The sequence below is a fragment of the Pocillopora damicornis genome, chromosome 7 (genome assembly GCF_964200805.1).
Source record: "Pocillopora damicornis chromosome 7, jaPocDami1.2, whole genome shotgun sequence".
Lineage (NCBI taxonomy): Eukaryota > Metazoa > Cnidaria > Anthozoa > Scleractinia > Pocilloporidae > Pocillopora > Pocillopora damicornis.
In genome coordinates, this window is record NC_142676.1 from 12,549,955 (window position 1) to 12,566,491 (window position 16,537).

Below are 16,537 nucleotides of genomic sequence, written 5' to 3' on the forward strand. Positions count from 1 at the left end.
CTTCGCATGTGGTTTGATACCCTGTCACCTTCTCCTTCTGCTTTATAGCAGCGCGGCGTACCAAATAGATTTGAATTTTTAGCTTTAAATTGAAATTAAAATGAATTTAAAATTAAAATTCGTTTTTAAAAATCAGTATTCCGTGCAGCTTATATGTCTAAAACTTCTCACTTGTCACATCTACTCGAATATTTGTAAAGATGTCTCTTTTGGCAATTTTATTAATCATAAGTGTAGTTATACCTTCCATGTATTTCTGTGAGTTAAGCTTACATAGGCTTATTCCTTTTCCTTTGGGACAAATTTTTAGTCACCATAGGATCATGCCAAATCACCAGTAAATCCGTGAAGGCTGGGTGTTTTATCCAAGCGATTAAAGGATCAGCTAGACAGTCCTGGACAGTAGGATCTGACATGGGTCATTATATTGTGGTCTCGGGCAAGGTACTTTACCCTCTCCACCCCAGTGTATACATACATGTAGGTCCAGTGAATTAACTGATCATGATGGGGATATATAGTCCTGTCATGGACAAGCATCCCATCTAGGTGGGAGTCATTTAATGCTACAAAAGCGCACACAGTTAAGCACCTGCCTAGGCTCAAACACAGACTTAATACTTTTTAAGTGACGTTTTATTATAATTTTTGTTTTAAGTTTTTTTTGTAAAATATGAGGATTAAATCCTCTTTGTTTTCTCTTTGTTTTTGAAGTATGCATAAATTATTTTCTATGCACCAGTTATAAAACGTTTTAGCTGAAGATATATTAAAAAAATACTGATATAAGACCATATAATAACCCTGTAGATTTAAAGACCCAGTATTGACCTTTATGCTATTCGCTCATCTGTCATTTTCTTTGGTTTACATCAGATGATAGGTGGAAAAAATTATGAGAAAACTAAACAAGTGTTGCCAACTAAATTAACTACTTGAAGTGACGATTAAAAAATAAACAATATGAGACCAATAACAATTCCGATGTAAACAGATTTTAACCCTGAATTATCAACATCAATAAAATTACTGCCAACGACCCAACACGCACAATGTATACTGGTCAAACCTGGGTCTTTAAATAATATTTTGAACATATACAAGGTTAAGTTTGGCAGCTAAACCACAAAATTAATGCCACGTCCTGCCTCACACATGAAAGAGGTTCACGTTTTGAAAATAATTTTTTTTTAAAGTAGAAATAGCAGAACCAGAATGTGCTTAACTCTAATAGTTGTTGTATGTGCCTTATTAATCTTGTTAGTAGGATAACCACTGCCTGGTTAGCTCAGTTGGAGATTTCGAGACTGCCATGTTTGAGGTCTGGGGTTTGAGCCCAGACATCACCAACACTAATGGTCTTAAAATCACTGAGGAGAATGCAGTGCTGCCTTAATTTTCAATGATATCTGTAAATGATTAAGACATTCAAGCCTTCGCGATAAGGTTAATAAACCATAGGCCCCATCTCTTGTATCTTTAGCGTTATATAGAACCCACACACTTGCCCTAAAAGTAGGGCACAGAGTTTCCAGTGTTGTGAGCTGGCCTTGTTCCTTGAGTTGGTGCTTCACATAGGGATAACCTCATTGCACCTTTCCCCATTAGATAGAATTGAAATTGAATTATTTGGAATTGGTTCACTCATTTAAAGATGGGCAAAAATTTCTTCCTTAAAATGTTACAAAGTCATTGTAATATCATGTAATAATGTCCAAGAGAAGCATTCCAGCCAGGGATAACTTAGAGCAAATTATAAATTGGGTGACCCCCAGTTTATAAGAATTAGACATGTGAGTGAATGAAAAATATTTCGTTGTAAATATCATAATGATATAAGACTGGAAAGCCCTTTTGTGCAGATTTTTTTTTATAACAGAATTAAACAGTCTGATTCATTGATCTTAATTTATACAATACAATACAATACTTTATTTAAACACGTAGCTTCAAGAAGCTCAAGGAACTCGTTCAAAATACGAATTTATATCATTCTTCAGATTCTAATCCAGAAAGTCTAAGCCAGGGGCAAGTAGGCATATTACCTAAGAAGAGAGGAAGGAAGGTATAATATTATTTCACCATATAAGGTACATTATTTTGTTATTACTATTATAATTATTATTATTATTATTATCATTGTTTTTATTATCATTATCATTGTTATTGTTATTGTTATAATGAGAATAAAGAAAACAATTTTAATTTGCTTAACTTTTTTCACTTAAAAATGTATCAACTAGCCATATACAATTATAAAATTATTAAAATGTGAATATTCATTTTCATTTTTCATTTTTTTATGTGATCAACCCTGACTATATTCTTTTTATTGTCAAATATTCATGTTTCTTGCTCCAACATAAATTCCCAACTGAACAGTTGCTTGTACGTGTGTGTGTCTATATCCTTGTCCTAAATTTAGATATCATTACCGTTATCAATGTAACTTATAAACTGTGTGGACTTGTTGGTTTATTGCTTGATTGATTGCTTGTTAAGTGATGCATTTTGGTTGAACTATCGTAGATATGTTGAAGTTGCAACCAACCCAGCCCTTCTGCCAGTAAGAGATGCAAGATTAAGGGCTGTGGAGCCGAGTTTCCAGAAAAATCATTTGACTGGGAAAAAATAAACAGTATGGGACAGACCAACCCAACACGCCAAAGAGAGCTCCTTGAGAAAAGGGCAAGTAAAATTCCGTATAAACAATGTTTTTAATTTTATTGCTAACTTGAGTACATTATTAATATAGGTAATGATGAATATTTGAATGGTGTGGTGCAAGCTAGACTAATGCAAGTGTCTATTTTGGCTAGGAAAAAATTTTCCTCTTAAGTGCCTTTAATATGCTGGTTTGCAGTTTGTTTTCGAGAAAATGAAACAGGAATCATAAAAAGAAGTTTACCTGAAAAAAAAAAAAAAAACAGAGTCTGGGTCTCGGACCCTGGCTCTTATCTCCACTGCTGTGAAAACATTATGAAATATATTTCCCTTCACTCTTTTCTTGAAATCATAATGAGAATCAGTCACTTATCGTAAATGCTTGAATTAGCACCCAGCTTCAAATAAGCGCCCGCTTCGAATTAGTGCCCCTCCTATGGCTTAAAATTTGGAATAAGCATCCCCCTTCAAATAAGCGCCCCCTCCCTCCCCTGAGAGAAAATCGGGACAATATATGAGACATGTACGGTACTTTAAATGAATGTGACATTCGTAATAGTTCAAAATTACTGTTCTTTAAAGTCGAACGGGTTTGCTCCTCATTTCCTCAATAGAAGTATCCACGGGAGCTGTAGGAAAACTTTGCTCCCAAATGCCAGCTTCTTTTGACAGCAACTCGAAAACGTCTTGAGAACGTTTCAAGATTCAGAATTTTCTATAACGTATTTTTAATTTTTATTCGGTACAGTTTGGGTTACTAGAAATAAGGATAGTGTCATTTTGAGGCCAAAAATTGGTAAACGAAATAAGTGCCCCCTTCGAATTAGTGCCCCTGACTCTCTCCTAAGAAAATTAAATAAGCACCCAGGGCGCTAATTCAAGCATTTAGGCTGGGTACGTTAGTCTTGCACCAAGCCATTCATTTGTTTAAAAATTATGTAGTGAAAGTAGTTTGAAATGGATTTCAGGTCAAAATGGTTTCCAAACTTGTTAAGGCCTATTTACACGGTACGACTTTGTCGCATGCGACAAGCTTACGACAGGCCTACAACATGAATTGTATCGTGTAAATCAAACCTACCACTCGCTTACAACTGTTGTGCACGTCACGAAAAATGTCGTAGGATTTTAAAACATGTTTTAAAATGCTGCGACAATCGTAGCCGAAATTGATAGAAAATGACGTATTTTGTTAAAAATTTCTACTGAGTAGGGGAGGAAGGTGAAATTTTCTTGCTTCAAAATGGCGGAGGAAGTCGCCTCCAGAAAGTCGAAGACTGCTTCCAAAGCAAAAAATACATTCTCAGATGAGGAAACAGAGAATATGATATCACTGTGGAGCGAGGAAGAGGTTCTTTTCCTTCTCTTGCAAATTATTGAAACAATGACCGCGGCCGAAACGAGTGGAATTGCACGCGATTTTGGCATGTCGTAGGTAAAATGTCGTGGGCATGTAAATTGTCCTAAGTCATGTCGTAGACCTGTTGTTAGCTTGTCGCATGCGACAAAGTCGTACCGTGTAAATAGGCCTTTAGAACTGTATTTTCAATGTTTCAGGATTACTGTAATAAATCTGGAACAAAGCAAACAATAAACTAGTTTCAAATCATTTTGACCTGAAATCTATTTTAACCTATATTAAGAATTCATAAAGAGTAACTTATGCACCTCAGCATTCAATCCTGGCCACGTTTTAAAGTGTAACAGGAACTATTAGGAAAAATGACATGAACCTGTAAAGCACTTAAATCCCATGTAGAGGAAGTAGTAATGGCATGCTACAGACTAGAGATATGTTTATTATTCAACAAATTCGCGTGATGCCCATATATGGCCAGTGCTTGCTCGATTTCTGTCATCCGTACATAACAGATATCCTGTGATACATGTAGGTTCGTCAAGTTTCGTCCGAAATCTTACAATTTCCTGTCTAACCACACTTTTTCTAAGTGTAAAATGCATTTTGTTGACAATTTTTTGAATAATAAAACAATTATCCTGCTCAATCTTGTGGAGTATCACCTGATTTTAACCGACTCGGTCTGCGGCCTCGTTGCCTAAGTATCTGGCAATATTCTGCACAATTTCGCAGGATAACCGTTAAATATATGTCGATATCTAGTCAAGTGCTTCTATTAAAAATTAATTAAAACATATTTTTGACAAGTTTGCTTACTGTTATCATTGCAAGTGATAATTTTCAATAATTGTTTATTCTTTATTCTGAAAAGCTCTTGTGGGGAGAATAAAGTATGCATGTATGCATGCATGCCATGCATGCTTGTATGTATGTGCGTAAATTAAAAAAGAACATTCATTGCCACAATTATAACTAACAACAATAAATGTCTTTATTGTTATGTCTTTATAGTTAAAGTACTTTGATCCTTCTTTAATTGTTTCAGAACTTTAGGTACTTACAAATGACATTACAGTCAAACACCTGAAGTGTTCCGCCTAAAAAATGACTTATGCGTTCCTTATTCCAGAGCCACTTCGATTCTTGTCTTCAAATTTTAAAAAAAGTCAGTTGAATATTTTATTCATCCAACCGTTGCATCTATTCGAATATTTAATGCTTCAGGCATTTTGACTGTAAAAGTACCCTAAAGACATTGGATGTATTGTCAATCAATGAGGGTATCATTTAGTAAATAATGTTTGTAAATATTTTGCCCAAGCTCTCATTTTGACTATACATTTATATTTTAAACTTTTTTCCATTAATTGATTTTTTTTTATTTATTTATTTTTTGCAGGCCAATATTCTTCATGTTAAACACGGATGGGATGATTCTATCCTATATTCACATAAACATGCCAGGGGGGACACAGTCCAGGGGTATGGCACCCCTGGCATTGGTGCTAAATCTATTGGCAAGGAGAAAGACAATGTATCTGAGGCAGGGAGAGCGGCTTGGAATCTATTTGCAAAATTTGCTGATAGTAAGTTTTTTTGTAACACTGCATGTAAAATTAGGCGTAGATTTAATTCCATTAGTTGGTAGAAATGAAGAAACAACAAAAGGGTTTTCAGTAGAAGCCAGCAGCTGACAGAAATCTCCTGGTTATGAAGATGAATTTGTAGCCCCCTGCTCAAGTTTTATTATTTCATTGGTTCTATTTTATTCACTGAATTGGAATAGGCTACAATCATATGAATGCAAGTGCAATTAGGCATTGACACTAAATTGCATTGGAATTCAGCCGAGTGTAATTTGAAAGAATTTTCAAATATTACTTTCATTATAATAATTATTTAAGATAATTACAATCAGATTTGGACTGGCCCGCAGTTAGCCAATACTAGTCAAGGCGGGCTAGCCCATTAAGAATTAATTATATACAATGGTAATTTGTTAATAAATGAAAAAGAAAACTGAAGAAGGAACATGATATTCAAATGATATTCATGATATTCATTATGTTCAAAATTCTTGACACAGAGTGAGAATCAGAATTTTTTTAGTTGCTCTACAATCTTGGACATAAATGTTGTGACATTTTACCAAATCACCACTTTTTTAGGATACCAAATCTATTCTTTTCCACCTGCTCCCCCCAGTTCAATGTTTCAATGTTGGTATGTTGTCAAAACAAAGTTGGATGAATTGCAAACCCCATGAAACAACATTGAACAGGGGGGAATGAATATTTTTTACCTGCTGGTAAGTCATTACATATGCAAAAAATGTGTGATATCCATTTGTCTCAACTGGTTTTGTCCAAGGTTGTAGCTTTCATACAATCACTCAGGTTTTGGAGCCTCCTCTCTTGATCTGACCCATTACAACCACAAGCAAGCTCATGATGAACTTAACATTGACCCCCAGTCCATGGACTTTACCCTATAGTAAATAGATAGTAAATTTTGCAGCTCAGTGAAGATATGTAAAATGGTCTATAATGGCCTAGCTCACCAAGAGTCTCTGACGCTTACATGTAGTCGGTTTGAGCATCTGACCAGTAAGTGGGAGGTCATGTCTTCGAATCCTGTCAGGGTCTGCTGACTCTTCAACATAAAACGGTATCATCATTAACAATATTTAAGAGGCCTGGTCTTTGGCATTGGCTATGGCCCTGTTTAGGATAACTTGGGTGCTAACTGAAATTGATTAAACTGACCTGCATTACTAAATAAACTAAGTATGTATGTACATTTGCCAAAGGTCCAACTAAGATGAGACAGGGAGGACTTAGCATGAAATCCAGCCTAGTCACCGCAAAATGTTTGCCTCAGGGAATGAGAAAAGGTGCCCCATCATGTTGTTCAAATGCTATCTGGAGAAGTGGCTGAGTGAAATGAAGGAAAGTGGTCCATTTTACTTCACTGTTATCGACAAGCCAGTTTCAAGTTTTTGGTGCAAGGAAACCCCAGTGAAAAAGAATACCATAAACACAATCATGAAAAACATGAAAGTGAATTCACCACTGAAGGATCTGTGTCCCAAGAGGAATTTGACATACCAAAGTGAGTGAAAAACCATGGTCAAGAAGCTGAAAAGTTCTGGTATTCTAAAGTGCAAAATAAAGAATATCACAGGCCACACATCCCCACAAGGGCTTGACGATTATGACTCAGGAGACAAACCAGAGCAGCAGATCATTTCATGAGCCATTGACAACACTGGTCCTGTTTCTTCAAGAAGCACCTTAAGTCAACTTTACTCTGCAAATTGCACTGCATCTTTGTGTGCTCCCAGCCATGTTTACAATTTTAGTCACAGTAGTGTCACCTTGAACATCACCAGGAATGATGCCGTTCAGAAGAGCACAAGTGATGTAAGGCAAGGATACAAGCGGATCTTCATCACTGAATCAGATTCTGAGTGATCTGAAAGCATTTTGAATGCTTTAACTTTGTTTGAAAAAGCACTAACATTATATTTTTAAAGTTTAAAGTTTGTTAGCAGGCCTAAATTTTTCAATAGCCTGATGTGTTTGTGCAAAAATAAAATTTCATTAAGCACATTCACACAGTTGTGGTGATTGATTATTTGTCCACATTAAATGGCTTCCTGTGACTAATTGCTCAAGGGCGCATTCAGAAATTGAGTATTTTTCCCTCTTTTTCATTAACAAGTAATCACAATGGGTCCTTATAAAATTAAGGATTAATATCACTTGTGTATTCAGAAGTTGCTGAAATTGCCCAGGTCACACAGCAACGACGGGAATTTCAGCAACTTCTGAGAATACATGTGATATTAATCCTTTGTTTTACTCAGCCCATGTAATTACCTATACAAATTACAAATAAAAGTTAATATATATGTAGGTATATGGTCTAACAATCTATGGATTGTTGAAAGCTAAACTGGTACTTGGGAAAAACTAGGGTGTAATCTTTCAGTCCTGCATCTAGTCAATGTATATTTGTTAGCGCTTCTCGTTTGATAGTGATGCATGCGCTTCCTCATTATTGGGAGATGTTTACTAAGAGGTCCTCCTCTTAAGATCTTTCCGAGAGTTTTAAAGGAGAACTCTGGTGCAAAAATGGGCTTTTTTCACATGAAAGTTCTAATATTTTCCTAGTTATTTCTGGTACTTTTAGGTAAAATTGTCTAAGAGACTTTAGAATTGCTATGTTGAAGAGAGCTTAAAATTGGATTAGAAATCCACCCTCTTGGACAATGATTGAATGTTCACAAACTGGTCAGCGGATGGTTGAATGACATCAGAATGTTGAAGCTTCACTGGACAGCACGCTCCCAAGCACGTTCTTCTAGCTGTGTACTTTAAAGCAGTTTAACAGTAGCATCAATCCAGTGCCACATTATGTCTTCTCCATCTCCCGAATCTTGCTCAGCTTCCAGTGATTTTGAAGAAAATACAGTGGGAAGGTACGGGATACAGCTGTATCAATTCGAACAACAGGTCAAAACTGTTCCATCTGATGAAGCTCAAAGTGCTCAAAGCTTCTTGGGAGAATACAAGGATGTGGAAAGAGGAAGAACAAAACCCACACTTGCAAAATTCAGACCAGCAGGTAATGGAGTCATGTATGTTTCTAGCTGACACAAGAGTTTTCATTAAAGTTTATGTGGCATCTCCTTTGTGTGTGAATGTTCAATTTAGAGTTTGTTGGGCCATCTGCCCCGTTATTTCAGTTGCTCGAGCAAGGTTAAGACTACTTTAAATTATCACTTGATTTAATAAATGAAATCATCTAGAATGCATACTGTTGTGATTTATTTTTATGCAATGCTGTGTTTGGAAACAGAACTTGAAGGAGAATAAAATTATGTAAACACAGCTTTTCAAAATGATACCACCCTTTCCAATTTCAGACTTTCTGTGGCACTGTTTTTCTCCTTACAAGCTTACCCTTTTTTAAATGAGAATATTGTTTTTCCGGACAAGGCCGAAAATTTTTATTTTTCTGCTGATTTTAGGCTGGAAATATTCTTGCAAATATTCTTAGATTGAAGCGCAAAATGTGATATTCTATTTTTACGATATTTTAGAATTTTATATCGGTTAAAAACAAATAAACTTAATTGTATGGTATTTACAAATTTTCAGCACAAAATTATATTACTTTAAGAGGTTTATTCTTTAGAAGATGTATATTTATGTATTCTGATAAAAAAGAAAGAATGTATTTACCAAACTTTATCAATTGTAAGGGAGTTTTATCTACCCTATTTTGTCACAAAATAGGCACACATGTGGCAATTGTCAGGTCTTAGGAATCAATTGTATCTGTGGCATCAATTCCTCATAACCCCTTTTGCTGTGCCTTGCCAGTTACTTTTTTCACCACCCACTTGGAAAGGTGCCAGACATCATATTGGTGATTTATTTGTGGACATTATTCATTCATGAAGCTAATAATGGACACATGTCTGTCAGTGGCTATACAGTTGATTTCAATGCTATTGCCCTCTTGGCTTTCCATGCAATCCTTGAAACCTTCGTCCTCCATGGCATTAGAGGAAGTGATCACAGAAACCTAGATGACACTGAATGCCACCACTTTACCAGTGCCATCATCCATAAGTGTGTAAGTGCCATACTTTGGATTAATAATTTGTTAAAACAAATACATAGAAATACAGTCCATAAATGAGCATGTTTATTTTTCTTTCATTTCTATCAGCAGAAACAATAACATTGAAGGAGCACATTTCATAGCCCGTTTTACAATACAAATTATTTTTACCTCTATACCTTAGGAATAAGTGAATTTTTACATGTTCTAAAATACTAGGCAGGCTAGCTTCCCATAATAATTATACAAGATAGCTGAAGACAGTAGTATTGTAGTAGTGGTAAATTGCATAGCCATGGTTGCTCGACTTTATACTGAATGATTGAAAAAACTATTCACAAAGAAAAACGAGAAAAAAATGACACTAACTTCTTCATGGCTACAACATCAAAGAATATTTTCACTAAACAGCGTTGGCCTCTTTGCTGGCTGACAAAAGCAGAACTCCGATGGTACGGCATCCTCCTTCAATCTCCATTTGTTTTGTACTCCAGTGATCTGCGCACGTAAGTCGACTTCAAAACTTTCTGCTGAAAAGTGCTTGCAACAAACATAGAAGTTCTCAAGTGGAGGCATATTGGTCTTTCTTGTCCATTCAAGCCATGCTTGCTGCCGCTGAGTTAGTACCAAATGCCGTTAATTTTGGTGGAATAATTGACACATCCAGGAACACAGCAGTTTACCATATTAAACTAGGATGTAAATGTTACTCAACAGTTGTTAGAAAATAAGCTCCTTGTAAATTTTAAAATAGTAAACGAAAGTACAAAGCGCCAAAGCGAAGGAGACATTGAAACTCCCGCTAAACTTTGATGATATGATGCCACAGGCAACTGCTGGTCAATACAATGTGGCTCAAAAAAGCGTCCAAGATCTATGGGTTCGTTTAGGAAATAAAGCTGCATTTCTTTGCACTTTTTAGTGTTAAATTTCATCCAGTTGCTGGAGCTCCAATAGGCAACAGTATTGAGGCTAGTTTGGATGTTCAAGTTGCTGTTCCTAACAAGTCCTTCAGACTGGGACATATCATCTATGTACTTCCAAGTGCTGGATTCGGGATCAGGGATATTCAAGTTGTTAATCATTACCAGCAACAATATTGGTCCAGGTTTGTTCCCTGGGGAATGCCAGCTGTTATTGGGAGCCAGACAGAGGTCAAGCCAGCTAACTTAACACATTGTCGTTGGTTAGTCAGAAAGCTAATAATTCACAGTATTGAATATGTAGCGACACGTAAGTCAAGAAGCTTCTCTAATAGTACATTGTACCCAATGTGATCAAAAGCTTTAGAGAAATCAAGAAAGCAAAGGCAGAGATGTCTTCCACATGAGTTGAGGTACGTAAGCCAGGTGTGAACCATGTCAAGTAAACTATACATTGTTGAGCTTCCTTTCAGACATCCAAACTGCTCTGGGTCAATTTTGTCCTTGACATCATCAATTAACCATTTGACTACAAAATCCTCAAGAACTTTGGACCGACAGAAAGTCCACAAGGTAGGTCTGAAGTCACTCTCATCAATAGGTGGCTGTATTTTTGGGATGGGTATTATATTAGATTCTTTCCAGACTACTAGTACAATACCAGATCGAAGTGATGTGTTAAAGATGGTGGTGATAGGTTCAGGCAGTTGGTATGTGAACTCTTTAACAATGTGACATGGTACATTGTCTGGACCATGGGCCATGGAAGGTTTGATGGCAGGCAGCTTCTTGCAAACTTCGTGGGGCTACACAGATACGACCCCCGCCTCAGCAGGAAGGAAAGCTGGTGGTATATTACTGTTGAGTGGTGGGGTGTCTGCATTAACTGAAACATAGAACCTATTTAAACTATTAACAAGTTCTTGTTGGCACATGGTTTTGCTATTGTGTTCCAGTGAAAAAAAAAGGAAGGCTTTGCAGGTCTGCCAGACATTTGATTGATAAATGTTCCACCAGTCATCTTTCTTTAGGTATTGTACTTTGTTCTTTTAGAAAGACCTTTTCCTCCTTGCTATTTCTTGTTGGACTTTGTATTTCGAGGGATTCCAGACTGGGATGTTGCCATTGTGAAATGCTTTCTGTAGGTCTTTGATCATAAGCTTGAGTTCAGGTGTTATCCATGCAGTTTGATGGTCTTTACATGGAGGATTCAATTAATGGCATCTATCAACTGAATAGTAAGCGAGGAGGCTAGATTATCAGTGGATGGACTGGGGCGAAGATAGGTGAACCATTCATGTATGGTAACCCAGCTTCACAAAGGCATCGGTTCCAGATTGAGGATAGTGGCACACCAGGCACTTAGGGGGGATTAACCAGTGGGGACTGTTAGAATACATGCCCGGATATTCCGAGCACCCACACTTAAGTTACTTAACACTTGATTTCCGTTGTGGTGAATGCCTGAAATGATTATCATTCCGTTCTAATTACGCCTATCTGAAAACCTGTATATGATGTGATTCACTGTGAGAAATAAATCAGTTATTACTCCTAGCATTGGTTGATGTGCCATTTTGTGTAACTACTATGGCGACATCGAACTCTTGGAATCTAACAGGTTATGGGCCCAGGAGAACACTCCTGTTTGACGGGGATGACAGTAAATACGAGCTATGGGAGGTAAAGTTTTTGGGATACATGCGCCTTCAGAAGCTGTACAATGTGGTCGTTCCCCCAGAAAGCGAAACGACAGCCCCCAGTGCTGAAAAGAAAGCGCATGCCTTCGCCGAACTTGTTCAGTGTTTGGACGACAGAAGCTTGTCCCTCGTCATAAGGGAAGCCAACAACGATGGGAGGAAAGCTTTGCGCGTGTTGCGAGAGCACTACCAAGGGAAAGGAAAGCCCAGAATCATTGCCCTCTACACAGAGCTGACTTCGCTTCGTATGAATGACGGAGAGACCACCACGGACTACATTATTAGGGCGGAGACCGCGGCAACTGCTCTGAAGGCAGCGGGGGAGGTGATCAGCGATAGCTTACTGGTAGCTATGGCACTAAAAGGTCTTCCTAGCAGCTACAGGGCTTTTGCTACTGTAGTTATGCAGAGAGAAAAGCAAATGACCTTTGCTGAGTTTAAGACAGCCCTTCGAAGCCATGAGGAAAACGAGCGATGTTGCCGTAGTGAAAACGACGGTGTTATGCTGGCTAACGCGTCCAAGGCGCTCCCAGCGAAGTTCCAAGGCAACTGTTATAAATGTGGCAAAAAGGGGCACAAAACTGTAAACTGTTACTCCCATAAAGTAGTGGATAAATGGTGCCAACAATGCCGGACCAAGTCCCACAACACTAAAGAGTGCCGAGTACGGAAGACCGATGCAGCGAAAACAGCCGCGGAACCCCAAAGAAAGAGGGAAATATCAAAGAACATGGACTCCGTTGAACATTATTTTACTTTCACCGTTAAAGACCAAAGTGGTCTAGGTAAGAAACAGCAAAATAGTTTACTTTTCGATTCGGGAGCTACTAGTCATATAGTAACTGAGGAATCTAAGTTTTTAAAGTTTGACTTAGACTTTAAAGCAAAGGATCATGTTGTTGAGCTCGCCGATGGAAGTAAGGCTAACGTAGTTTTGGGGAGGGGAGACGCTAAGGTTAAGTTATATGACATTAACGGTAATTTGCATGATGTTATCCTTAACAACGCTCTGTATATCCCGTCCTACACTCAGAATATTTTTTCTGTTTCCGCGGCGGTAGAAAGAGGGGCGAGCATAAATCTTAACAGGAAAGAAAAATATTTCAAAGCACCGGATGGCACAAAGTTCGAGATCGAGCAAAAGGGACGGTTGTACTATTTGAATAGCATTTCATCCTCCCACAACAATGCAAGCTCTTTGATGGAGTGGCATAAAATTATGGGCCATTGTAATTTTCAGGATTTACGAAAATTATCTAATGTTGTTGACGGCATGAGAATCAAGGATGACAAAATATGCGAGTGTGCGGTTTGCACGCAAGGTAAAATGTGTCAATTTCGGAACCGGAAACCCGATGAAAGAGCTAAAGCAGCATTAAATTTTGTCCACTGTGATCTGGCTGGTCCAATCAGTCCGGAGGCCAGAGATGGTTTCAAGTATACATTATGTTTCGTGGATGACTATACTGGAATCATTATGGTTTATTTTCTTAAGCAGAAAAGTGACACAGTAGAGGCCACAAAGAAATTCCTGGCTGACACAGCCCCGTATGGCAAGATAAAGCGCATTAGGAGCGACAACGGAGGCGAATTTTCGAACAAAGCGTTCCGATCATTATTGCACGAAAACACCATAAAACACGAGACATCCTGCCCCTACTCACCGCATCAAAATGGATCGGCGGAACGGGCATGGCGCAGTCTTTTTGAAATGGCCAGATGCCTTTTGTTAGAATCAAAATTGCCAAAACAATTTTGGACATACGCGCTAATGACTTCTGCCCATATCAGAAATCGATGTTTCAACGCGAGATTAGGCAAAACTCCCTACGAAGCGCTTGTAGGCAACAGACCGGATATTAGCCACATGCAAGTTTTTGGCTCCACTTGCTATGCTTATGTTCAAAATGCAAAGAAGCTAGAAGCGCGTAGCAAGAAAGGTGTCTTTGTAGGCTATGACAAGGAAAGTCCATCTTACCTAGTGTATTTCCCGGAATCAAACAAAATTGAGCGGGTAAGATGTGTAAAATTTTTCCGAACTGACAACTCGCCACATTTTGATGAGGACGCTCTACGACCAGCTGTTGACCCGACAAAACTGACAGAGGGGGAACATGATGAAGTGACTAGTAACTCAACTGAGACAGAGAGTCAGAGCCCCGGTGAGCAATCTGATAACGGTGACAATGACAAACGCTACCCCCCACGAACCCGTAACAAACCCCAACACTTAGAAGACTATGTTTTAGACACTGACTCAGACGATGATATTAACGTCACAGTAGATTACTGTTATAGAGTTTCAAACATCCGGACAAGTTATGAAGAAGCCATAAACTCTACCGAGGGGTTGAAATGGCAAAAGGCCATGAGCGACGAAATGACTGCAATTCGAGACAATGACACTTTCAAATTAGTCACGCCACCTGCGGGTAGAAAAATTGTCGGTGGCCGCTGGGTGTTTGCAGTAAAGGTTGGCCCGGACGGTGGGGAGACCCACAAAGCTCGATATGTAGCAAAGGGTTATTCGCAAACTGCTGGAATTGACTACCACGAAACCTTTGCTCCAACCGCACGGATGAGTTCAGTTCGACTACTTATGCAGCAAGCCGTGCAAACAGGCATGATCATTCATCAACTGGATGTAAGATCAGCCTATCTTAATGCACCAATCGGTGAATGCGAAGTTTTTATGCAACAACCAAAAGGTTTTGAAGAAGTCGGAGAAAATGGCGAAAAATTAGTTTGTAGATTGAAAAAGTCCTTATACGGTCTTAAGCAGAGTGGCCGAAACTGGAACAACATGCTTCATAATTATTTGTGCGAAGAAAAATTTGTTCAATCAGCCGCAGATTCCTGTGTTTACACTCACAATTCCGAGACAGAAGGTCGTGTTATTATAATTGTTTGGGTCGACGATCTAATTATTTCCGCAACAAATTTGCCATTGCTAGAGCGGGTAAAAGGCGCTTTGAGTAATAAATTTAAAATGAAGGACCTCGGCTCACTTGCATGGTTTTTAGGCACGGAGTTTAAATGCAGCGAAGAGAGTATTGAAATAAACCAGACGCAATACATCGATAAGATTTTAAAGAAATTTGAGATGTCCGACTGCAAACCTAAATCGGTCCCATGTGCCCCAGGGATAGAAAAAGAAAGCGAGGATTCGCGCACATTAAGCGATCCCAGATTATACAGAGAAATTGTTGGTAGTCTTATTTACGTTATGACAGGTACTAGACCTGACTTGTGTTATGTTGTAACTAAACTTTCACAGAAGATGTCTTGCCCCACTGAATCAGACCTCAGTATGGCCAAGCACGTGCTAAGGTATTTAAAAGGCACGCGTGCAAAAGGCCTAACATTTTGCAAATCAAGATCAGCATTGAAGTTAGTTGGATTTTGTGATGCTGATTGGGGAGCGTCTGTAAAAGATAGACGCAGCATTACTGGGTATAATTTTCAGCTATCTGTAAAAGGCCCTTTAATTTCATGGAAAAGTCGCAAGCAGCCAACTGTTGCACTTTCGACTTGCGAAGCTGAGTATATTAGTCTAGCGAACGCAGTTCAAGAGGCGAAATTCCTCAAACAGTTATGTAGTGATATGAATGTAGTGATCGATAACGTACTTATTAAAGTTGACAATCAAGGAGCGATCAATCTAGCTAAGAACCCTGTCAATCATCAGAGGTCAAAACATATCGACATTAAGTACCACTTTATTAGATCTGAAGTACTGAATGGAAATGTAAATTTAGAGTATGTTGCAACGCAAGATAACGTAGCAGACATCTTCACAAAACCTGTAACTAAAGTTACGTTACAAAAGTTCACAGGCATTATTCTAGGTAGTTAGATTGTTATGCTCGCAACGTCCGAGCAAGAGGGGGTGTTAGAATACATGCCCGGATATTCCGAGCACCCACACTTAAGTTACTTAACACTTGATTTCCGTTGTGGTGAATGCCTGAAATGATTATCGTTCCGTTCTAATTACGCCTATCTGAAAACCTGTATATGATGTGATTCACTGTGAGAAATAAATCAGTTATTACTCCTAGCATTGGTTGATGTGCCATTTTGTGTAACTACTATGGCGACATCGAACTCTTGGAATCTAACAGGGACTGCCTGTGCACTAGTCTGGGTTGCCAAAATACGATGGTATGATCACTCAAACCTAGTGGGGCCTGAATAGTTGGGCTGCTATACAAGTTATGAATGTTTGTTGCTACAAGATCTAAGATAGCAGAGTT

The 16,537-nt window shown here is 38.3% G+C and overlaps 1 pseudogene; it reads left to right on the forward strand.

Moving 5' to 3' along the window:
• Positions 1 to 414: 414 nt before the first annotated feature.
• Positions 415 to 7,497, forward strand: LOC149042621 (uncharacterized; annotated as a pseudogene).
• The last annotated feature ends 9,040 nt before the right edge of the window (positions 7,498 to 16,537 follow it).